The 22,731-nt window shown below is 40.0% G+C and overlaps 1 protein-coding gene across 42 annotated transcripts in view; it reads right to left on the bottom strand.

Annotated features, from left to right (window-relative positions):
• The window catches only part of fam49bb (family with sequence similarity 49 member Bb), a 181,074-nt gene that overhangs the window by 60,905 nt on the left and 97,438 nt on the right, over positions 1-22,731 (bottom strand). For all 42 annotated transcript variants that reach the window (XM_078216757.1, XM_078216788.1, XM_078216760.1 and 39 more), the window contains one exon: positions 9,097-9,132. The gene's annotated coding sequence lies outside the window, so the exon portion shown is untranslated. The remainder of the gene's footprint in view (positions 1-9,096; positions 9,133-22,731) is intronic.

Below are 22,731 nucleotides of genomic sequence, written 5' to 3'. Positions count from 1 at the left end.
ACTTGGATAACAAGATTCAACTGCAGATGCACTAATACACTTATTTTTATAAAATCAGCAAATTTGAAACAAATATTTAAGTGGAAACATCTAAACCCATTTGCAACAAATGCGTCTTAAATGAGAACATAATCTTACCTTTCATAAAATGATTTACAACTCTTAACTACTGCTTTAAATAATTTAACTAAAAATGGAGTGAATAATTAAGCCATACAGACAAGAAATGCTTTGGCTTTGCTTTGGTAGCTGATCTCAGGGAAAGATAATAAGCTTTGAGGGGCAGCATGGTGGCACAGTGGTTAGCACTGGGAGGGAGGGGGGGGAGGGGGGTGGAAGCTAGCAGGGTAAATATTTGGGATTATGGGGATTGAGTCTGAATGGGATTGTTGTTGGTGCAGACTCGATGCCCCCTTGTGAGCACAAGGATCGGCAGTGATAGTGTCACTAATGTCCACTGTCTAATAAAGATCATTTTGACACAAGCTACCTTACACAGTAAAACCAGAACAAGGATTCAATGTCCTCAGAAAAAAAAGTAAAATTGGCAGGTATGGAGAGATATTTCAGTGCAATATATGAAAATTACATTTCATGAGCATCATAGTTAAGGAATGCAAGTGCTATAAGAAAAACACTAGTTACTTTACGAAGGAGTAGAATACCAAATACTAGAATACCAAAACATCCAGTCAAGAAGCATCAACTGCACTTCATGAAGCACGCTCAAGTGCTTCTGTTGTTGAAAGCAATGCTACATGGAATCAAGAGGATACTTTTAAAATGTCCAACTGTCTTTTTTCTCAGTGACGTTTTCTTCCACATCATAAGCACAAACAAGTTTACAGAAAATATATGTTTCTTTAATATGATCACTAAATGAAGATGATGTCGGTACATTTGTTTACATAAGCAATCTCTGGCAGACAGATCAGCACAATACATATGGGTGTCCAGAGAGATGGGAAGAAAGCAAAATGCTCAAAAGAAGGAAGTCAAGCCAGAGAAATGTGTGTACAAACCAAGATAATATTTCATAATAAAGGCCAAACCCCCACCAGAGCAGTTTGAGTTGGGCAAGAGATGCATATTGCTTGACTGAAGGCTTCAGTTTGGGAAAAGATGTTGTCATTCATAAGCCCAAGTTTCAGCCAAGGCTATTCGTGATAATCATGTAATGGATGACAAGGGCTTTGCTTGCAAATTGTTAGGGTCCTGGACCAGAACCTCAAGGTTCTGGTATTGGCCACACTAGACCCCAACAATTTTTCTATTTTTGCATAAATGTGAGCCTGGGATGCTTCACTCCAAGAGTGATTCTACTGACAAATTAGGGATCTTTTATAGTAAAACAAACTTAATTTGATAACAGTTTAACTATCAACATTGAGCAATATTTAAAAATGAAAGGAAACAACTTTAACTTCAAGCTTATGTCTGTTTCAGTTCTAAATAAGCAACACTCCTCTTCCAGACTTAAAAGCCCCTCTAAATACAGTTAGCAACTATAAATATCCTTGCTATACTGAGTGTAAACAGACTTAAAGCTTTCAGAGAGACTTTGTGGAGAGGGCAGCTTGTAGAAAACCTGTCTTCACAGAAATCCGAGCCAGAACTGAAAAGCTGTTTCTCTGCTACAATCCTAGCTGCTCCCATTATCACCACATGACTCTGTCCACCTCAACCCACATTCCACTTCTTTTAAAATCAAAAAGAACTTATCCACCCAACCCCCCTGCTACCCAGACCGATTGTGACCCCCTGCCCCCTTTCCCCCACACTGATTGCCCGCAGAGTTGCAGCAGTCCCCACCGACCGCCCGCAGAATGGCAGCAGACCCTCCCTGACCCCCCCACCAGAGAACCATCTGGCCTCCTTCCTCCCCACCCCAACCAGAGAATGATCGGGCCTCCCTCCTCCTCCACCCCCCCCCCCCCACCCCAACCAGAGAATGATTTGGCCTCCCTCCTCCCCACCCCTTCCCCCCCCAACCCGAGATACATCTTACCCGCCTCTCCCCCCCACCACCACCACCGATCTGTGTTAGAGAGCCATTGGAAGCTCTGAACTTACGTCTTCAGAAGCTGGAGCGCTCGAAACAGACCTTTGCTGAGCATGTCTGTTTCGTGCTGAATCTGGACGGGTGAACGCGATGGTAAAGGGGGAAGTGCAGGTAAGATTGGGCGTCTAGCTCATTAAGTTAATTTAAATGCATGCAAATGCATTTAAATTGACATCATGCCCGTTTCGGGTGCGGTTCCGAACGCAGCCACTTTCGGCCTTCGTAAAATGGGAATCTGCACGACACGGATCGGACTAATCGCCTCATGCCTGACTTTACCAAGTTTTCACGCTCGAAAACAGGCACAACGCAATGGTAAATCGGGCCCAGTAGCTCCTAGCTTTTAGACTGCCGCACAATGGGAAACATTCTCTCAGCAATACCCTTTTAAGTCCCCTCAACAAGATCACTGCTCATTTTTCTAAGTCTAATGTTTATAAGCCCAACCTGCTCAACCTTTTGTCATAAGGCAACTTTTACATTCACAGAAACAGCCTATGGAACCTTCTCCAAAATGTATCCAATGCAAATACATCCTTCCTTAAAAACACCAAACTTGAACACAGTACTCCAGGTGCGGTCTCACCAATGTTCTGTGTAGTTGTTACAACTTTTGCACTTCCCTTTGTCATAAAGGTCAACATTCCATTTCACTTCCTAATTATTTGCTGTACTTGCATGCTAACTTTTTGTGATTCATATACAAAGACATCCAAATCCCTCTGTACTGGAGCATTCTTCAATCTCTCTCCATTTAAATAATATTCTGCTTTTTTATTCTTCCTGCCCTCACAATTTCATATTTTCTCACCTCATACTCCATCTGCCAAATTTTTGTCCACTCACTTAACTCTCTATATCCCTTTGTAGGCATGTTTTAATCCTCCTCAACTTGTTTTCCGACCTATCTTTGTAAAATCAGCAAATTTGATTACAATACAGTCGGTCCTTTCACGTGAGTCATTTATATTGTAAATTATTGAAGCCCCAGCATTGACTCCGCCACACTCCACTTGTTAGTTTGCAAACCTGAAAATGATTCATTTATCCAGAATCTGTTTCCTGTTAGTAAACCAATGCTAATTATCACTTCCAACATCATAAGCTGTGACACCTTATCGAATGTCTTTTGGAAATCCAAATACACCATCTTGACTGGTTCCTCTTCATTCATCCAGCTTGTTACATCCTCACAAACTCTAATAAATTAATCAAGTACACTTTTTCCTTTATCAAAACTAAGTTGACTCTGCCCGATTGCATTATGATTTTCCAAATGTCCTGTTACAAACTTCTTAATAATTAAAGTTTAAAACTTCCTGCCCCTCCCCTGTCCTTGCCTTGTGTAACTTAAGTTTGCTTCAAGGAAATCCCCGTAATGAATGCTGTTAGAGATGTAACCATAAATGATTCTTAGCATATCCACAATTATACTTAAGTGCTGTACACTTGAGTTTTTAGACCAGAATATCTATATGCTCTGTGTTACAAATACAAAGTTTATAAAGATTGCTGTGTTTTGGGTCTATCACTTTAACTCAAGGTAAAATGGAGAAATTAAAAGGGGGTCATTCTGAATTCTGCCCAACATCAAACCTGAGTGGATTGATTGCTAAGGGGACAAGAGGGGCCCAAGTCAAAATATTTGCTGAGAAAGTACTAGATGCTCATACCTATAGAGACAATGGTGACAGCATCTGACTGCAGGCAGACCGTTTGTCTCCAAGTCTCATAGGGAGGTGCTATGAATTTAGGTTTTATAAATGGTTATACTTTAAACTGTCTGGTTGCGGAACTTGGCTATCAGTTTCTGCTCAGCGACTCATTGTCCGCAGCAAACTACCCAGTCTTCAGGAGAACAGTGACCACAACACCACACAACCCTGCCACAGCAACCTCTGCAAGACGTGCCGGATCATCGGCACGGATGCCATCATCTCACGTGAGAACACCATCCACCAGGTACACGGTACATACTCTTGCAACTCCGTCAATGTTGTCCACCTGATACGCTGCAGGAAAGGATGTCCCGAGGCATGGTACATTGGGGAAACCATGCAGACGCTACGACAGCGGATGAATGAACACCGCTCGACAATCACCAGGCAAGACTGTTCTCTTCCTGTGGGGGAGCACTTCAGCGGTCACGGGCATTCAGTCTCTGATCTTCGGGTAAGCGTTCTCCAAGGCGGCCTTCACGACACACGACAGCGCAAAGTTGCTGAGCAGAAACTGATAGCCAAGTTCCGCACACATGAGGACAGCCTAAACCGGGATGTTGGGTTTATGTCACACTATCAGTAACCCCCACAGCTTGCCTGCTGGACTTGCAGAATCTCACTGGCTGTTCTGTCTGGAGACAATACACATCTCTTTAACCTGTGCTTAATGCTCCCTCCACTCACATTGTCTGTATCTTTAAGACCTGGTTGGCTGTAGAAATTTGCATTCTAATCAGTATTCTGTAACTTAATTTTGTGTCTCTGTATGCCCTGTTTGAGAGCAGATTTCCACTCCATCTGACAAAGGAGCAGCGCTCCGAAAGCTAGTGGTGTTTGCTACCAAATAAACCTGTTGGACTTTAACCTGGTGTTGTTAGACTCCTTACTGTAGCATGGTGGCACAGTGGTTAGCACTGCTGCCTCACAGTGCCAGGGACCTGGGTTCAATTCCGGCCTCAGGTCGCTGTCTGTGTGGAGTTTGCGCATTCTCCTCGTGTCTGCATGGGTTTCCTCCGGGTGCTCCAGTTTCCTCCCACAGTCCAAAGATGTGCGAGTTAGGTTGATTGGCCATGCTAAATTAACCCTGGTGCTGGGGGATTAGCAGGGTAAATATGGGAGGTTATGGGAATAGGGCCTGGGTGGGATTGTGGTCAGTGCCAATTCGATGGGCCGAATGGCCTCCTTTTGCACTGTAGGGATTCTATGATTCTTTGAGCTACCCAGGTCTTTTTTTCTTCAAAAGACTAAGAACCAAAATAACTCACCTAGTTTATTTTTGTTCAGTAAATAGATAATGAAATATGGTCCTCTGCACAATACATTGTTAAGTTGAATACATTGCTGGTGAGGCTGGTTCCTCCCAGTATGCCCAACTCAAGTCAGCAACATTGTTATATGCTGCAATTGGTTATTGGTCAATTGCAAAATGTATGTTTTTTATTGGAAAATAGGGAATCTCACGGTTTTAACCCTTTGCTCTTCCACATGAATTCTCACTACTTTGGGAAGTGAATTTTTAAACTCCTCCAAAATAACCATTTCCCTAAGAGCATCATATGTCTGGTCTATTTTCAAAGCCCTTATCCACCTATCAAAATGACTTTCTTTGATCCTTTCAAGTTCTATGTACATTTGACCTGGTTCCTTCCTTAGATTTCTAAACCGTTGTGTGTAGGCTTCTGACACTAGTTCACATGCAGTTAAGAATGGCTTTTTTCACCTATAAGACCATAAGACATAGGAGCAGAATTAGGCCACTCAGCTCATCGAGTCTGCTCCACCATTCAATCATGGCTGATATTTTTCTCATCCCCAGTCTCCTGCCTTTTCCCCATAATCTCTGATCCCCTTATTAATCAAGAACCTATCTATCTCCGTCTTAAAGGCACTCAATGACCTGGCCTCCATAGCCTTCTGCGGCAAAGAGCTCCACAGATTCATCAATCTCTGGCTGAAGAAATTCCTCCTCATCCCTTTCGCCTGAGGTTGTGCCCTCTGGTTCTAGTTTTTCCTACTGGTGGAAACATCCTCTCCACGTCCACTCTACCCTATAAGTTTCAATAAGATCCCCCCTCATCCTTCTAAACTCCAACGAGTACAGACCCAGAGTCCTCAACTGTTCCTCATATGACAAGCTCTTCATTCACGGGATCATTCTTGTGAACCTCCTTTGGACCCTTTCCAAGGCCAGCACATCCTTCCTTAGATACGGTGCCCAAAACTGCTCACAATACTCCAAATGGGGTCTGACCAGAGCCTTATACAGCCTCAGAAGTACATCCCTGCTCTTATATTCTAGCCTTCTCAACATGAATGCTAACATTGCATTTGCCTTCCTAACTGCCGACTGAACCTGCACATTAACCTTAAGAGAACCTTGAACAAGGACTCCGAAGTCCCTCTGTGCTTCTGATTTCCTAGGCGTTTCCCCATTTAGAAAATATTCTATGCCTCCATTCCTCCTTCCAAAGTGCATAACCTCACACTTTTCCACATTGTATTCCATCTGCCACTTCTTTGTCCACTCTCCTAACCTTGCCAAGTCCTTCTGCAGCCCCCCTGCTTCCTCAATACTATCTGCCCTCTACATATCTTTGTATCATCTGCAAACTTAGTGCCTTCAGTTCCTTCCTCCAAATCGTTAATGTATATTGTGAAAAGTTGTGGTCCCAGCACTGACCCCTGAGGCACACCACTAGTCACCGGCTGCCATCCTGAAAAAGACACCTTAATCTCCACTCTCTGCCTCTGCCAGTCAGCCAATCCTCTATCCATGCCAGGATCTTACCCTTAACACCATGGGCTCTTAACTTATTTAACAGTCTCCTAAGCAGCACCTTGTCAAAGGCCTTTGGAAATCTAAATAAATCACGTCCACTGGTTCTCCTTTATGTAACTTCCTTGTTACCTCCTCAAAGAACTCTAACAGCTTTGTCAGACATGACCTCCCCTTGACAAAGCCATGCTGACTCAGTCCTATTTTATCATGCACTTCCAAGTACTCCGCGATTTCATCTTTAATAATGGACTCTAAAATCTTGCCAATGACCGACGTCAGGCTAACTGGCCTATAATTTCCCATCTGCTGCCTCCCTCCCTTCTTAAACAGCGGCTTATCCTCAGATAATCATAATCCCCAGATACCTCCTCTGATAGTGATGCAAACATCTCACTAGCTCAACCTACCAGCTTTGTTTGAATCAGCAATACCTACATGATTTGTGGCCATTTCATTTGTTTAGCTACTTTCTCAAATCAAACAAAAAAAAGCTTCTACATCCTTTTCATCAAACCTTGGCAGCGCTTGGACACATTTAAACAGATCCTCACAAGGCCTTTAATTTCAAGGAGTTCGCTCTTCTTCATCACTACTCCCAACTTTTACCTTTACTCCACCAGACGTTCACTTTTCACTTCCAGTTTCCGAAGTTCAAATATTCTTTTGTTTTCGTTTTGTTCTGCCAATGCTATTCTTTCTTTTTCCCTTCCCTCTGCTTTTAATCACAATTCAAACTGCTTCATTTCCATTTCCCTTGTCATTGCTTCTCATACAAGCAGTTTCATTTTTTTTCTTGTTGCAATTCAAACTGTTTCAATTCTTTTGCTCTTTGTTCCGCTGCAATTGCCTCTCTCGCTTTCACTTTTGCTACTCACTCTTTTGCTTCTAATTCAAGCTGTTTCATTTGTAATTGAATTCTAGCCATTTCCAATGATTCTGACTGTGTTTGACAATTTTAAATGCTGAGCTCTCACTCCAATTATCTCCTCTTTCCTTGCCCCTTCAGGTATCAACTGCAGCTTGTCTACCAATTTCAAAAGCTTTGCTTTAACCATCTTTTGTAAACCATCGACTGACTTCTTCCACACTCAGAAAAAAGTTAGCCACTGAAAGAGTCTTTATTCCACAAAGGCACTCCCAATTTAAACTAATCGAATGCAACCCCTGAAAAGAAAACACAAATACTCAACACTCACTCGCCGGAAATCTACCGTCCCGCCCGCTCCGATTCCATGGCGGTAGAGGGGTGGACAATGAAAATGTCTGTTGACCTCAGGCGAATTTTCTGGTCTCAGGTCGAGCGAGACTGTAAAATCCTGCCCACTGTCTTTGAGTTCAATAATCCTAACCCAAACAAGGCATCAGATTGTAATCCCGCAAGCACCCCCAATTTGTCAGGAACCAGATCAGAAACTCCAAGGTATATTAGCCTGGACCCCAACTTTTCTTGATTTTGGCATCAGTTTGAGCATAAGGTGTTTCGCTCTAGGTCTGATTTTATTGATCCACTAGGAATCTTTTATTAAAACAAACTTTATTTAACAACACTGTTAAAATATAACAAAAAGAAATAGCACAATTTTTACCACTTGAAATACTTAAACATGACAGGTATAATTCTTAACTGCTAGCTATTTATACTAGTTCCAATTTAAGCAATATGCCTGCAGATGTAAATTCGTCTTCAGAATCAGTAAGTAAGACACATAGACTTACGTGAATTCCCAGTCCTCCAGCCTTTTAATCCCTCTGGACAGAGATACAAAGAGACACCCTTCTTCTGACTCTCAGACAGCAGCCTCCAAAGGAAAGCCTGTCTTCATAGAGCAGAACTCCAGTGAGAGAGGAAGAACATACCTCTTGGCTTTTTGCTGACCTTTGGAGAAAGATACCTATTTTCTAGCAGGTTCCAGACTTCAATTTCCAAAAATGGAAAGAAAAAAAGCTCCTGCACCTTGTCAAATTCAAACTGCAACTGCCTGTTTTTTTTCCTCTAAAGTCTAGCTCCACCCACACACCTGATTTTCTTGTCAGTCAAGCTAATCAAACCGTACTCTGAAAACTCCAGGGTGCAACCCTAACAAAACTGCATTGACCCAGATTAAAACAAACACTACAATAATTAGGAGAAATTAACCTTCTGCATGCTCAGCATGTGAGCTGCCAGCTGTAGATAATTGGCACTGAAATGAGACTTGAAGTAGAAACACAACCTTCACCAGAAACATGATATAAAATACATTTCTTAAAGGCACAGTATTGTCACATTTTATACTTTCAAATTGCATGGCACTGATTATTTTTAAGCAAAGATAAAGTGATTTGTACAGTTTGATTACAAGTACACTTTGTTGGAAAAAAGTCTTCTTATTTTTTTAGTAAAACTTAATGTCATCACATCTTAAGAACTGTTTATAATAATTATATATGCAGTTTTTCACATTATTCAGATGTTCTATTCAAAGAAGCAGTATCAGCCTTTCATTTATTAAGGATTATATACAACTTTTAAAAAATAAAAAACAAGCACTTACCTACAACTTTTGCTGCTTTATCTGTTGAGTCCCAGTCTGGAATTATTAAAAAAATACTTTTTTTAGTCTGCATGTTCGTCTCTGCAATTTTGCAAGTCAAACAATATGTCATTCACAATTTATAAATATTTGCTGCTCTGGTATTAAAAATCTCAATGATCTTTAGGTTATTGTAGCATACTATTTCAGTGTTTGCATGTTATTGTTCATCCTTCGTTTCAAATTACCTCTTTTTCAGCATTACCTTCATATCTTCCACCTCTGGCCGAGAGGCAGGTAACTAGTTACTCTGTTACAACTCCTGCCTTCCCTGTGCCTCACCACTGATGGTCATTTCTTCAGCCACCCGAGACCCATTGCTCTGCAACCCCCTCCTTTAGCTCTCACGTCTTCATTTTCTAAGACCCTCTTTAAAAAGTACCTCTTTGACCAAATGTTTGGTCGTCCCTCTTGCTATGACTTTTACCAATACAGTGTTTGGTTTTCCTTATGCCTTTGTGAAATACGTTTGGATATTTGTTTCTATGTTAAGAAGCATTTGTTGTTGGGACACAGTTGAATACACCTTATACACTAACCCCATTTGCACTTTATCCTCATTACAAACCTCTCATAAAAATTTAATCTTTTGTTATTTTTAGACTATTGGTCTACAACCACTACATTCCATGATGGTTATGAGGTGTAGCAATTTTATTTAACCTTTAGATTTGTCTGGTCATACATTCACATTATATTAATTTCATTTCAGATATCCGGCAATTTAAAATTTGAGTCAATTTCTGCAGAAACACCTGAGCAACTTTAGAAAGCCCCATTCAGTTCAAATAAATAACCCATTTTATGCCCAGTTGCTGTGCTGTCAGATGCTTTCTTTTGCTTCTATTCACTAGCTGCCTGCTGTTGCTGTCAATGACAGCATATTATTGAATGCAGCTGCAAGGAAGGAATATTCTCGTTATTCCTGTGAACGAGATTGCTCTGTGCTCACAGCAAGAAAGCGAGATCACTGGATTAATCTGAATATTCCCCACCACATTGCCCTCCTGCCTCATTATTCCCAGTCCGACCCCCTCCACACCCACACCACACTACTACCATTCCCAACCTCCCTTGCAAAAAGGCACCATAAAGTTTGATATAAAGCGTAATAATGGAGCGAAGGATTCAAAGTCTAATGAAAGGTGGGAAGTGTGTGAGACTTGCTCAGAAACACATTCAGAGATACAGGGCAGACACAAATTATAAAGACAAACCAGAAGAAGAAGAACAAAAAGAAGAACCAGCAAAGAAGCTTCTCAGCCTTTTGGCTAAGATCAAGTGTAGTTTTGCTGTTCTACACTTGATAAAAGTCAATGAGGTTACACTGAGGCTTCATTTGAAGCAACTTTTGAAAAACAGCATCTAGGCCTCTTGGCTAAGATGCAAATGAGATCAAGCACTGGAGGGGGTGCAATGCCTGCTCCTATCAGCTTGGATCATGTAGATCAAGCCCAAAAGCCCAAGACAGGAAAAGGGCGGCCAGTCTTGTCAGCTTGGATCTGTAATGTCTTGCTGGTAGAGACTTTGATTGGATATAATTAAAAAACTTTACTTAAAAAGGCAAGTCTAGGCTAACAATATTGTACAATGGAGACTTCTCTTTAATCAATATTATCAGTCGACCAATCTGATTCCAGTCTCAGTTTGATTACAGCCACCCTTGCTACTCTTCATAATTCTTTGAACAAATGGTTCAGAGTAAAAGGAGGGACACATTGGGCCCCACTCTGCAGCTCCGCCATTAAACAGCCATCTGCTAATTAATGCTTGACCTTTTGAGCCATTAATAAATGGTTTTGAACAAAAAAAAACAAGAATTACATTGAATGATAAGGAGTGAAAATGTAATGAACGCAATGAAGGTGGTAAACTGCAAAGCTGAATACAAGCAAGATAGACTTGTGTATTCTTCAGAATTGAATAGATATAGGATGAAATTCCAAAGGAATGCAACATGCTTCACCTGAAGTAAAAAAAAATACAGAAAGGGACAATTATTTAAATGGCAAAACATAATTACATGGAAAATGCTACAGGTGTCAGAAATGGCTCAGTTTGGCACACTCACCTGAGTCAGAAGGTTATTAACCAACTTCTACTCCAGAGACTCGAGCACATTGTCTAAACTGACACCCAAGTGAAGTACTATGGCAGTGTTAAGCTGTCAGAGATGTTGATTTTCTGAAGCATTAAACAAAGACTCCATTTGCCCTCTTAAGTGGACATACAAGATCCATGACACTATTTGAAGAGCAGGACAATATTTGTCCCTCAACCAACAGCTCAACAACAGATTGGCTGTCCTTATCACATTGTTACGTGTGGGGTCTTACTGTGCGCAACTTGACTGCCATGTTTCCCACATTACAAGACTGACTGTACTTCAAAAAGTACTTAATTGGCTGTGAAGTACTTTGGGACATCTGGAGATTGAGAAAGGTGCTATTTCTATGCAAGTTCCTTCGTTCATTAGAAACTGAAGCTTTTGCAACAATGCACACTGAGTAAAGCAAACTAGATATTGAAATGTTTTAAAATTTCAATATCAAGCCAAAATAGTGAGGTAACCCTGCCACTTTATAAATCACTGATCTGATTACTGTAAAATACCATGTGCAGTGTGGATTACTGCAGGACAAAAACAATATTGCAGCTAATCGAAGCATACAGAAGAGAGCAACCAGAATGAGTATTCGGAGGGAGGGATTTATAATGAGGAGCAATTATATCATTTAGGCATATCCTCACTGGAACAGAGAAGATTGATAGGAGATACAAGAGCTGTTCTTTAGTATTTTGAAAGATAATAGATAATATAAACCATGACGAGCTACCACACACTGTGCAGAAGAATTAGAGGGCACAGCTTGCATTAAAATCAAAATCAAAGGCCCGATTTTACCATCAAGTTGCTCCCGTGGCTACACATTTTGCTGTAAATCTACTTTCCTTCTCATAGAAACTTAACTTTCTACAGTGCAATATAAACACTTGAGGGCAGTGCAGCACATTAGTGCACTGCGAGTGAAGAAAGCTACAAATTCCGTACACACCATTTCTCACAAGGCAAAATCATGATCTAAGCAGTGCCCAGACACTACCTTAAGGCTCAAGGATATATTAATGAAAAGGACATCCTTCTGCCATTGTGTTTACTTAATGTTATTGCAATTACACAGCTTTACCCTGCCTGGTTGATGCTTTGTAACTACAAAACTGAAAACAAAAAATCTTTTTATTAAGAGCTTCCATCTCACTGAGGCAGCTTCATGCTAATCCACATCCAACAACCTGCTATGAAAATTCTGTTCATATTTTGACAGCTGTGACAAATTCCACCACAGCAGCTGAGACAATCCACAACATTCTAAAACAATCAACTACATTCTAAATAAAACAACCCACATCATTCTAAACAAAATGTCAATTTTTTTTCTATCTCCCAACGTCAACGAATCCGTTAAAAAATTCCAGGATCCGGATCCACAACGTCATCAAAAATCAGTTGTTCTTTGGGCCATGCCTTTTGCAGTACAAGTAACTAGTCTAGGCAGAGATCCTGGAAAGCAGATTCCACACTAATCAAATGTTCCTCATGACACAGGGTAGCCAAAATAGTTAGGAAACTTTTTTGCTGCTCTGTACTGACATTTTTCATGCTAATTTGTTTTTGCAGACATCTGAAATGTGTGAAGTCAACTTGCCCAACACTTTCAATGTCAAACATTAGTTTTCTTGTTAGAATGAGTACTTTCAAAAACTTTCCTTTGAACAGTGCAACAAGAGTAAGTTAACACATGTTATCCATAACAAACTTTTCCCAATAATGTAGACTAGGATCAGACAACTAAAAACAGCAAATCCACTATTTTTGGATAGTATTGGAAAATAACTATCATTAACATATAATTGATGTGTGATGACACAAATGTAAAGTCAATGTTCTAACTCCATGCATTACTAACAAGCAAAGAAATGTACCTTTTCTTTATCAGCAGCTCCTAACACTTGTGTATTACAAATTACACCCCAACATGATTTTCTTTGGTGTTCAAAATGCACTGCAATTAAGGCGGATTCTGCATGATGTCTGAAAGGTGCTGTGGGTTCCAAGAGCAATTCACTTTAAATTGTTCAATTGGTTAGTCTGTTCAGTGACAGCAGTGCCAGTTACATTGAGTAAATTATTCATTCTTTGCAATTCTATTGGTTTCAGGATGAGAATAAGAGCAAGCAAGCAAGCAATTCCGTAAGTTGTGCAGAAATACAACTCACTGCTTATCTTCATACTTAGCTATTGAAGGCTACGATCATCCATGGAACTATACCCCAGGAGGTCTTGTGGCTCAGAGGCAGCAACTCTGCCTCTGAACCAGGAGATCCAGGTTCAAATCCCACTCCTCAATTTGTTGGCCACAGACAGTGCTCATTACGTGCTTCTAACAGGTTGATAATCAGCCTGCTAATCTTCCCACATGCTTCCCCACAATTCCCCAAAGGGAAAATAATGTGTGGAGATACAAAACAAACAAACCAACCTCATACAGATGCAAAAGATTCCACAGCACTATTCAAAAAGGATTTTCTTTTGGGATCTTGCCAACATTCTTGCTTCAACTATCTCCACCCAAAACACATTGCACAGTCATTCATTCATCTGTTGTCTGAGACCACCCTGTATGCAAATTGGCTGTTTCTTTTGCCAACATAACCATTGCCAATAATAGGCTTTAAATTGTTTGGAACATTCTGAACATATGATAATGTTTGATATAAATGCAATTTTTTTTCTTTATTCTAATCCAGAGAGGCTTAATAAGATTATGAGTCCACATGGATTGTATATCAGGTCAATCAAATCCTTTTATAAAAATGAGGAGGAAGTTGAGATATCAGCCCACAGTTATATTTTGCAGTAAGTATCAATCATGATCAACTGTTCACCAAGAATGAACACCCAAGTTGCTAAGTCAAAGCTACTAATAAGAATTGCTGCAAAAAGACAAAAGGTTTGAACTTTGATTTTATATAATACATTCTTTAACATTATCAAATATCTATAATTGTCAACTCAAACACCATAGCATAACACCATTGCTCAGTTGAAATCCACTCCAATTCAATTGCTCCAAGTGACTTTGTGTAAGTCAACAATTTACAAAACAAAACGCTTGAAATTTTCTGAATAAGTAGATCAAAGTTCCCTGGATGTGGAAGTTGGGGGAAGTCTATGCTTAGGACTAAAGATGGAGAAGGACTAATAATGTTGTTAGCATAGAAGGAGGACACTTACTTGAAAGAATATTTACCAGAGGAGAAAGAGAAACGTGTTTTGAAATTGTGAAAACAAAAAAAAATGTAGAAAGAGCAAAAGATATCATAAAGAAAAATGAAAAAATATGAATGCACAAAGCATTCAAAAAAAAGCCAGAGAGTTAGGATCATTATTAGCTTGAGAAGAATATGATCTAGGGGCTATAATAGAAATATGGTTAGAATTTGGACAAGACTGGGAACTTATTACTGGTATATCATTTGTTTTTATAAAGTTGGGAGAGGTGAGATGAAGATAATAATAGTATAATAACCAGCATTTAAGCAAGTTCTAAGGGTTTGCACCAATACAAAATCCATATGGACAGAATTAAAGAAGAAGGAGGATGATATAATTCAATGCAGACTATCAAACAATGAAGGTGTGAGAGAGGAAGCAATTCATAAGACTGCTAAAAGAAATACACAAGTACAAGAACAAAAACAAAAACAATGGGCCAAATCCTCTGGTCTCCAGCCCATCAGAGGCCAGATACAGGATTGAAAATGCACATTATGACCCTGTGGAAGTCCTGATGCACGGACTTGCATGGGAATTGAACTTCTGTTGGCAATTTCCATGTTACCTGGTTACTCTTAGCTACAGTTGGAAACTTGGGACAGACCCACACAACTTAATTTAGTCATTACCTAGGGAATGTTAAGACAGTTTAAAACCTGGTCTGAACACCTGGGTAGCTCCATAATCAACCCCTTCAAACAGCTCCCCACTAATCCAATTACCACCCAACTCAACCAGTTTTCGAAACTTACAAGAATATTTATGAATAACTAAAGCAAAGAAAATATAAACGCAATAGGAATTTATAAGGAATGAAAACAGAATCCAAGTGAAGTAGGAAGGTATTGCATAAACAAGAAATAAATATTTTACATCTGTTGTCTTACGGTGATGGTGGAAGTAGAAATATTAGTAGTAGGATGCAAAATTATTAAAGATAACTGTAAAAAAAAACAAATTGGCTCTTAAAAAGTCAACATGGGTAGCCACCAGGCCTCTGAGATAACATCCTAGGCTGTTGAAAGAACTCAAAAAGCAATGACATAGGCTTGATCAAAAATGATCAATCTTAAAAATGCAAATGATTTCACAACATTCTCTCTAAAACAGTGAGAGTGCGCAGTCACACAGCAATCAGGAATGCACCGTGCAATGAACAGAGCAGGCAAAAGCAAAGTTCCCTTTAAGATGTGTATATGTGTGGTCATGCATCGATCTAGTGCAGTGCTTTGAGATGTTGGCTTATTGCAAATAGAAGTTAGAGGGAACATTGGTCACAAGGCTGGAGGATCGCCAATGTAATACCTCTGTTCAAAAAGGGAAAAGGAGAATGTATCCTGTAACTATAAACTAGTTCAGAAATGTCATTTGTGAGTAAACTTTGAGAGTCCAAAACTTGATCAAACTATTAATAATTTAGAGGGGCTGGGGATAATTAAGGAAAACCAGCAAGGACTTGTCAAAGGAAAAATGAGTTTGCTAATTTTGAGATGGTCAATTGGGCAGATAAATGTAGGAAAAGTTTATACAGATTTTCACAAGGTATTTTGATGAGCTATCTCACAGAAAGCTTGTCAAACATTTAGTTGTATCATAAGAAATGCAACATCTTGGAAAGAAAGTTTGTTTGTAGTCAGGAAACAATGAATCTAGGCAAAGTGGTTGTTGATAGATTACCATCTTGGAAGTTTTGCCCATGATAATTCACTTTCCTCAGAAGGCTGAATAAAGTTCAGTATTGGGCACGAGTTGTAAGAGATATTGCTCTTGATTCTTTTTCATTTTATGATTTTATATTCTAATGAAAGTTCGTAACTTTCAAATCTATCCCGAGTGCATTTGCACTCAAGTCTTCCACCACTTAGAAATCCCTGTGAAATTTCCTATAGACAAGCGGAGAAATTTAAGTCAATGCACATATGGTGTTCTCAGTTACAACTACAAGTTCTCAGATAAGTTAGCTGATGTTTAAGTATTCATTAAACAATTTAACTTCTTCCAAAACAGAATCTTTTTACAATGTGAAATTGAATAGTTATTGCAGTAATTTAGAGCGTTATGCACTCTGCATCGCAACGCAATGACGTCATTTCAACAATGACCTGATCTCAAAACATGGATGGCAAGTAGTTTTCCTTTTATATTAGAAGTTTATTGAATCTCATACAAACCAACACCATTTCTGTAAATAAAGTGACACAATACAGATACATCATATATCTTTCCCTTTCGCATTATGTACAATCACATGTACATTAGTACCGTTATCTACAACTTCAAATACACAGGAGCAGCTTTTTAAAAATTAATATTGAAGTTGTTTTCAAAACCAGCTCACGCTCACAAATCTGATACTATAATAAAAGGACCCTAAAAGCTTTTTGGTTGGATGCAACAAAATGGACTGAATGGCCTTTCACACCCATAAATATTTTGTAAAACGTTATGTAGAAAACTAGACAAAATATCATGAAAAGTACATGAGGCATATACCGAATAATCAAGTAAAAGGAACCAAATTTGAAAATCAACTTATTTGGCAGTGCATGTCCAAAATTCTGTGCCAGGGCAAGAGACGCAAGTTCACAGCCAAGTTCCTTTGTCTGGGTGCTGCCATCTCCATCATGGGGAGGCACCAATCAGAAGCTAAGTACTTCTATTTGGGTAAGAGAAAGTAGTAAAACAAGGGTTACCGTCAGTCATTTAACAAATTTTACAGTGGCCAAGACTCAGCACGTCACTGAAAAGAGCTTCATCAGCCTTCCTCTGCAGCTGGAGATTAGATATTACTGTGTGCATGTGCATGCGTGTGCACGTGCATTTGGGGGCTGGGGTGGGGAGAAACAGAAGAGAAATCAAAAAAATATTTAAAAGCACATAATATGTTTCTAATACAAAACAGGATTCCTATCCTTTTGCTGTTCAACCACTGGAGAAAGGCAAGTTACTGATGATTTTTGGTGAAGGACATTTAGCTTATTCAGATAATTACTTGAGTGTTCTTGGACAGATGATGGGACTAGAATATAAACCATTTCAATAATGATTAGAAATGAAACCAGGTTCAGATGTTTCAGCATTATGTAACAATGCTGACAAATAAAAAATAGATTTTTTTGTTAGTGACTATATAAACAAAAAGGTCTAAATGATGTTAGGTGAAAGTTTAAGAGTTCAAAACATATTTTCACATTATTTTCTGATGGCTGAATTGCTCAACTAAAGAGGTGTTTCAAGAGGGTAATGTGAGCTGAGCAGATATTTACCAGCAGATGAGATCATTTTACAATTTCAGAAACATTGTGGCATTGAGGGCAGATCTGAAGTACAAATTGTAAATAAAACATTACTTTTCCATAACTATGTGACACAGCTACTATGCACATGCTAAAATACATTCAATCTAAAAATATTTTAAAGAAACAATACTTAAAAATTGGAAGGATATTGTCAGTTTAAAACAACCCCAAATAGTTCTTCTAGACATTGTTCTGATTTAGCACAAAGCTCTTCTGTACCACTGTGTAAATGCAGATAAAATTTGCTGTTGGGAAAACCAATGTCTGATATACGTTATCTCCTATACCAAGCCCATTTTTACTGGAATGGTTCCAGCACTAGTACTTTTATATACAGTACATTCCCAGGCTGTCAAATGAAAACTTTGAATAGGTTTAACAAGGGCCAGCAGGAAGATAAGATAAATATCTATGCAAGGAACAGCTACAGAGTGGCTTACTGTGGGAGAATCTCAAACTAGGGGTAATTGTTTAAAAATAAGGGGCCACCCATTTAAGACAGAGGAGAATGTTTTTTTTCTGACAGTTTAGAACTCTCTTTCTCAAAAGGCGGTGGAAGCAGAGTCTTTGAATATTTTTAAGGCACAGTTAGATAGATTCTTGATAAGCAAGGGGGCGAATGTTTATTAGGGGTAGTTGGGAATGCAGAATCGAGGTTACAAGCTGATCAGCCCTGATCTTATTCTATGGCAAAAGGAGGTTCAAGAGGCTGAGTGGTATACTCCTGCTCTTAATTCATGTGTACCTCAACAGTGCCCACACAATATATATTTTATATTTCTGAAGACTAGTACTAAGCTTTCAACCAAGAAATTATCAAGCATCTTTGACCTATTACAGGGTACAACTGTGAAAATGTGTCCTTTTAGAGTCTTTTTCACATCTTTTCTTCTTTAAGAAACAACTTTTCTGTCTCTATGGTTAAAAAAAAGTTGCAGAGCAACTCGCAAACCCTCCACTCATTCTGCTCCATACTCTACATTAATGGGAGCTACTTTATAACACAGTAGACATTAATCCCTCAAAACTATTTGAGCATTCAATCATAGCTAATCTATACATTCGCTTTGCCTTTGGTCCATATCCCTTAATACGCTTATTCAAAAAAAAACTTTTAATTCTTGAAAGTCATAACTGACCCAACATCCTTCATCTATTCGGGAGGAAAACAGAGTTCTACATTTCCAATATCTTTTGCGTGAAAAAGTGCTTCCCAATTTCACTCCAAAATTACCTCACTCTAATTTTAAGAAATGCTCTCTCGTTCTGGGTTCCCCAGCCAGGAAATAGTTTCTCTGTTCAATCGTTTCCTATTGAAACCTACAGCAATTTCCTTCTTTGCCTGCTGAGATATCACATTCTTTCCAACGATGTGCATTTACATAGCATCTTTAACATGGTAAGGCATCCCATGGCAATCCACAAGAACATGATAAGATTTTGCACTGAGCCACATGAGTTATTAGGAGAGGGGACCAAAAGCTCAAACATTCAGGAGTGTTCCAAGGAGGAGAAAGAGACAGGGAGATTTAGGGAGGAATTTTAGAGCTTAAGGTTTAGGCAGCTTAAGAGATGACTGCCAATCATGGAGCAATGAAAATTGCCGGAGCAAAAGAAGTCAGAGTTGCAGGAGCAAAAATGTTCATAGAGGGTTATAGGTGGAGGAGGGAGAGGCAATGTTATTAAGAGATTTGAAAAACCAGGATGAGAACTTTAAAAAGGGTAGACATTCCTGGAGGTCAATGAGCAGAGAGGTGATGGATGAACTAGGCTTGGTACAAATTAGAAATTGGCAGCAGGATTTCGGTTGAGCTGAACTTTAAGGTGAGTGGGTAATATGAGACTAGTTAGAAGGGCATCGAAATAGTCAAGTCTGAAGGTAACAAAAGCATGGAGGAGGGTTTCAGTAGCAGATGGGCTGAGGCAGAGACGGGTTAAGACAGATTATATCAGAGGTGGAATTTGGTGATGCTAGTGATAGAGAGGATACAAGTCAGAGTCACAGCTCTGAAGCTGAACCTAGCTGTTTGTAGCATTTTGCCAGAGTGATCAGGATGGGGAATGAAATGCATGTATAGAGAAATTAGTATGTAGCAGTAGCCAAAGAAAAAGGCTTTGATCATCCGAATATTCAAATAGAGAAAATTTATGTTCATCTAATCCAATAGTGGATATGAGTTGAACATAAAATAGGAGCAGGAGAAGACCACATGGTAAAACAGTAGCCATGGGCGCAATCCAATAATGACCCCGCTAAATCTCACAGGAGGTCAAAAACAGGTTTTACACCAGCAAGATTTCAGAATGTGATTTACCCAGCCCCCCCTCATGGTTCATGCCCAGCAAGGGCACGTATCTGATTAGAATTTTTAAAAACATATCTGAATATTATTGGGCTTATCGCCGCTACTTCTGTCCTCAATGTACTGCCACATCAGCCTGAATCACTACTGGTTTTCATGTTATGATGACCATGCCGGGGTGGAGCGGGAGGAACGGGATGGATGATGACAGGCAAGTATAGCCCCAAGGTGATGAGAAACATGCCTGGGCACTGCCTTCTGATGGTGCCAGCCTGGCAGTGCCAGGGTGGCACTGCAAGAGGCCCTCTGGAGAGACATAGGGGCGGGAAGCAAGGGGGGGGGAAGGGGGGGAGGGGGAAGGTTGTGAGTATGCTTGCATGGTATGGGGATGCCCCGATGCTTGTGTAGTGGGGGTGTGGGGGAGGAAGTTTATTTATTCTCAGGTGCAGATTGGGGTGCTCTTAAAAGATGGAGCCCTGATCTCTGTGGAGCCAGCCTTGCCGTCTGTATCAGGCCCCACCCTGCCAGAGTGACAACCCAAACCACGACCCCAGATTCTCAGTGCACAGAGTGTCAGAAACTCTGGACTGAAAACTCGGCTGTACACCAGGAGGGGTGAATGTCGGTTTTCAGTCTGAACCTGACAATGAGAAATATTGGGAAAATTCTGCCCTGTGTCTTGTCAGTGCACATGTAGAGTTTGATGCTGTTTTTAAATGATGTCGCCAAGGACAAGCATGTAGTTGAGAAGTAGAAAGGGCTCAAGGAAAAACTCAAGGGGCTTCTTAGATAATTCTGTGGGAGTGGAAAGTAATTGCAATAGATTCTCTGTTTACAACTGAATGGAAAAAGGAGCCGGGAAGAGCAGTCCACGCTCCTCTCCCCCCATCTGGACTCCACACAGCTATAAGGTGGTAATTAAGAGTTTGCCACGTGGCAAGGCAAAAGGCTTAATGTGTCACAGCCCCGAATAACATGCACCACCAGAGCATGCATGTATTATTCTTCAAAGTAAGAGTTTTAACAACACCAGGTTAAAGTCCAACAGGTTTATTTGGTAGCAAACACCATTAGCTTTCGGAGCGCTGCTCCTTCGTCAGATGGAGTGGAAATGTGCTCTCAAACAGGGCAAAGAGACACAGAAATCAAGTTACAGAATTCTGTGTCTCTGTGCCCTGTTTGAGAGCACATTTCCACTCCATCTGATGAAGGAGCAGCGCTCCGAAAGCTTATGGTGTTTGCTACCAAATAAACCTGTTGAGTTTTAACAACACCAGGTTAAAGTCCTTACTGTGTTCACCCCAGTCCAACGCCGGCATCTCCACATTATTCTTCAAAAGCAGCTTCCAACTGGGTAACTACTGCTGGCTATAGGATTACTTAAAAAGAGGCAAATAAAAAGAATAGAAAGTAAAACTCAATATTTCATCATTTTTGTATTTTTGAAATCCGCTGGCATGAACGATGAAACTTAGAAACTAGGGATCGGAATATTGAATTCTTTCAATGTGCAGTTGCTATGAAGCAAAGCCATAGAAAAAACAGCAGTCACATTTTGCATTTTTTAATAGAGATAAAGTACAAGATTAAAGAGCTTAAAATAAATTTCAAGCGACAACAGATCACTGTTACAATGTGTCTCGTGGTCAACTAAACACTAGCCTCCTAAGAGTGAATGCTGCTGCCTGTGAGCAAAGTTTGACAGCTCAGCCCAATTGCTGATATACCCAACAGCACAGCAAGGAAACTCACCACCCCAATAAAAGACATTAAATTCATCCACATAAAAGCACCCCTTCCGGGTAACATAACTGATATAGATATATTGCTGAAAAATTACATTTTGTCAGAGCTTTTCATCTTGCACGCATCAGGACAATTTCAGGAATACCAATGCCAGGGAAAAAACTTTACAATGCATGGGAAGAGTGCTGACTGGTTAGCAAGTGGACTAGGTGTTGCCTAGTCCCTGACGAAGGCACCAAAGGTGCCTGATAGTTAACTGCCAAGCATTGTTTGAAACATTAAACCAGGCGGCTTGACTCTGATTTCTCAGGGCAATGTCTTGACCAATGAACCAGCGAACAGGTCTCACTTATTTTGTTCAGCTGAAACAGGTGCAATGTGCACACGTTCTGTTTGTCTGCAAAGAACAGGGTCCTGTTGTTTAATATACATAGCTTCCAATACACAGAAATGCACTACACTGTGAACCCAACTGACAATTTTTAATTGATTGTTAGCGTAATTTTTAGCACACTGAGCAATATTTAGCAAATGTTGTCCAACCATAGAATCACATCTAATGTTGGGACACTCAGTTTTGAGTTTTGCAAGCATTGGCTGGTTGGGTACAATCTGTACCTTGCCCATTGCGAACAGAGGGAGGGAAATGCTGTTTGATATGATCCAGCAGTCTTCAGGATGTACTGCCTACATGCTCAGCATCATGCTGGCGCTGAAATATAGATACATTACTCACTTGGGTGATAGGCAGAACATCTTTTTGGTTTGATTGGCAGCATCCTGTTACAATTCATGTTTCTACTGTATAGGAGAGGTGTGAAACAGCTAGCTCAAATGTTTGTGATACTTTGGCCTTTGTTTCAAAAGTGGCAGCCTCAGGCCTTTTAATGAGTTTGCACGATGTACAATG

The sequence above is a fragment of the Mustelus asterias genome, chromosome 7 (assembly GCF_964213995.1).
Source record: "Mustelus asterias chromosome 7, sMusAst1.hap1.1, whole genome shotgun sequence".
Lineage (NCBI taxonomy): Eukaryota > Metazoa > Chordata > Chondrichthyes > Carcharhiniformes > Triakidae > Mustelus > Mustelus asterias.
Note: the sequence above shows the minus strand (reverse complement) of the source record. Positions and strands in the feature narration are given on the sequence as shown.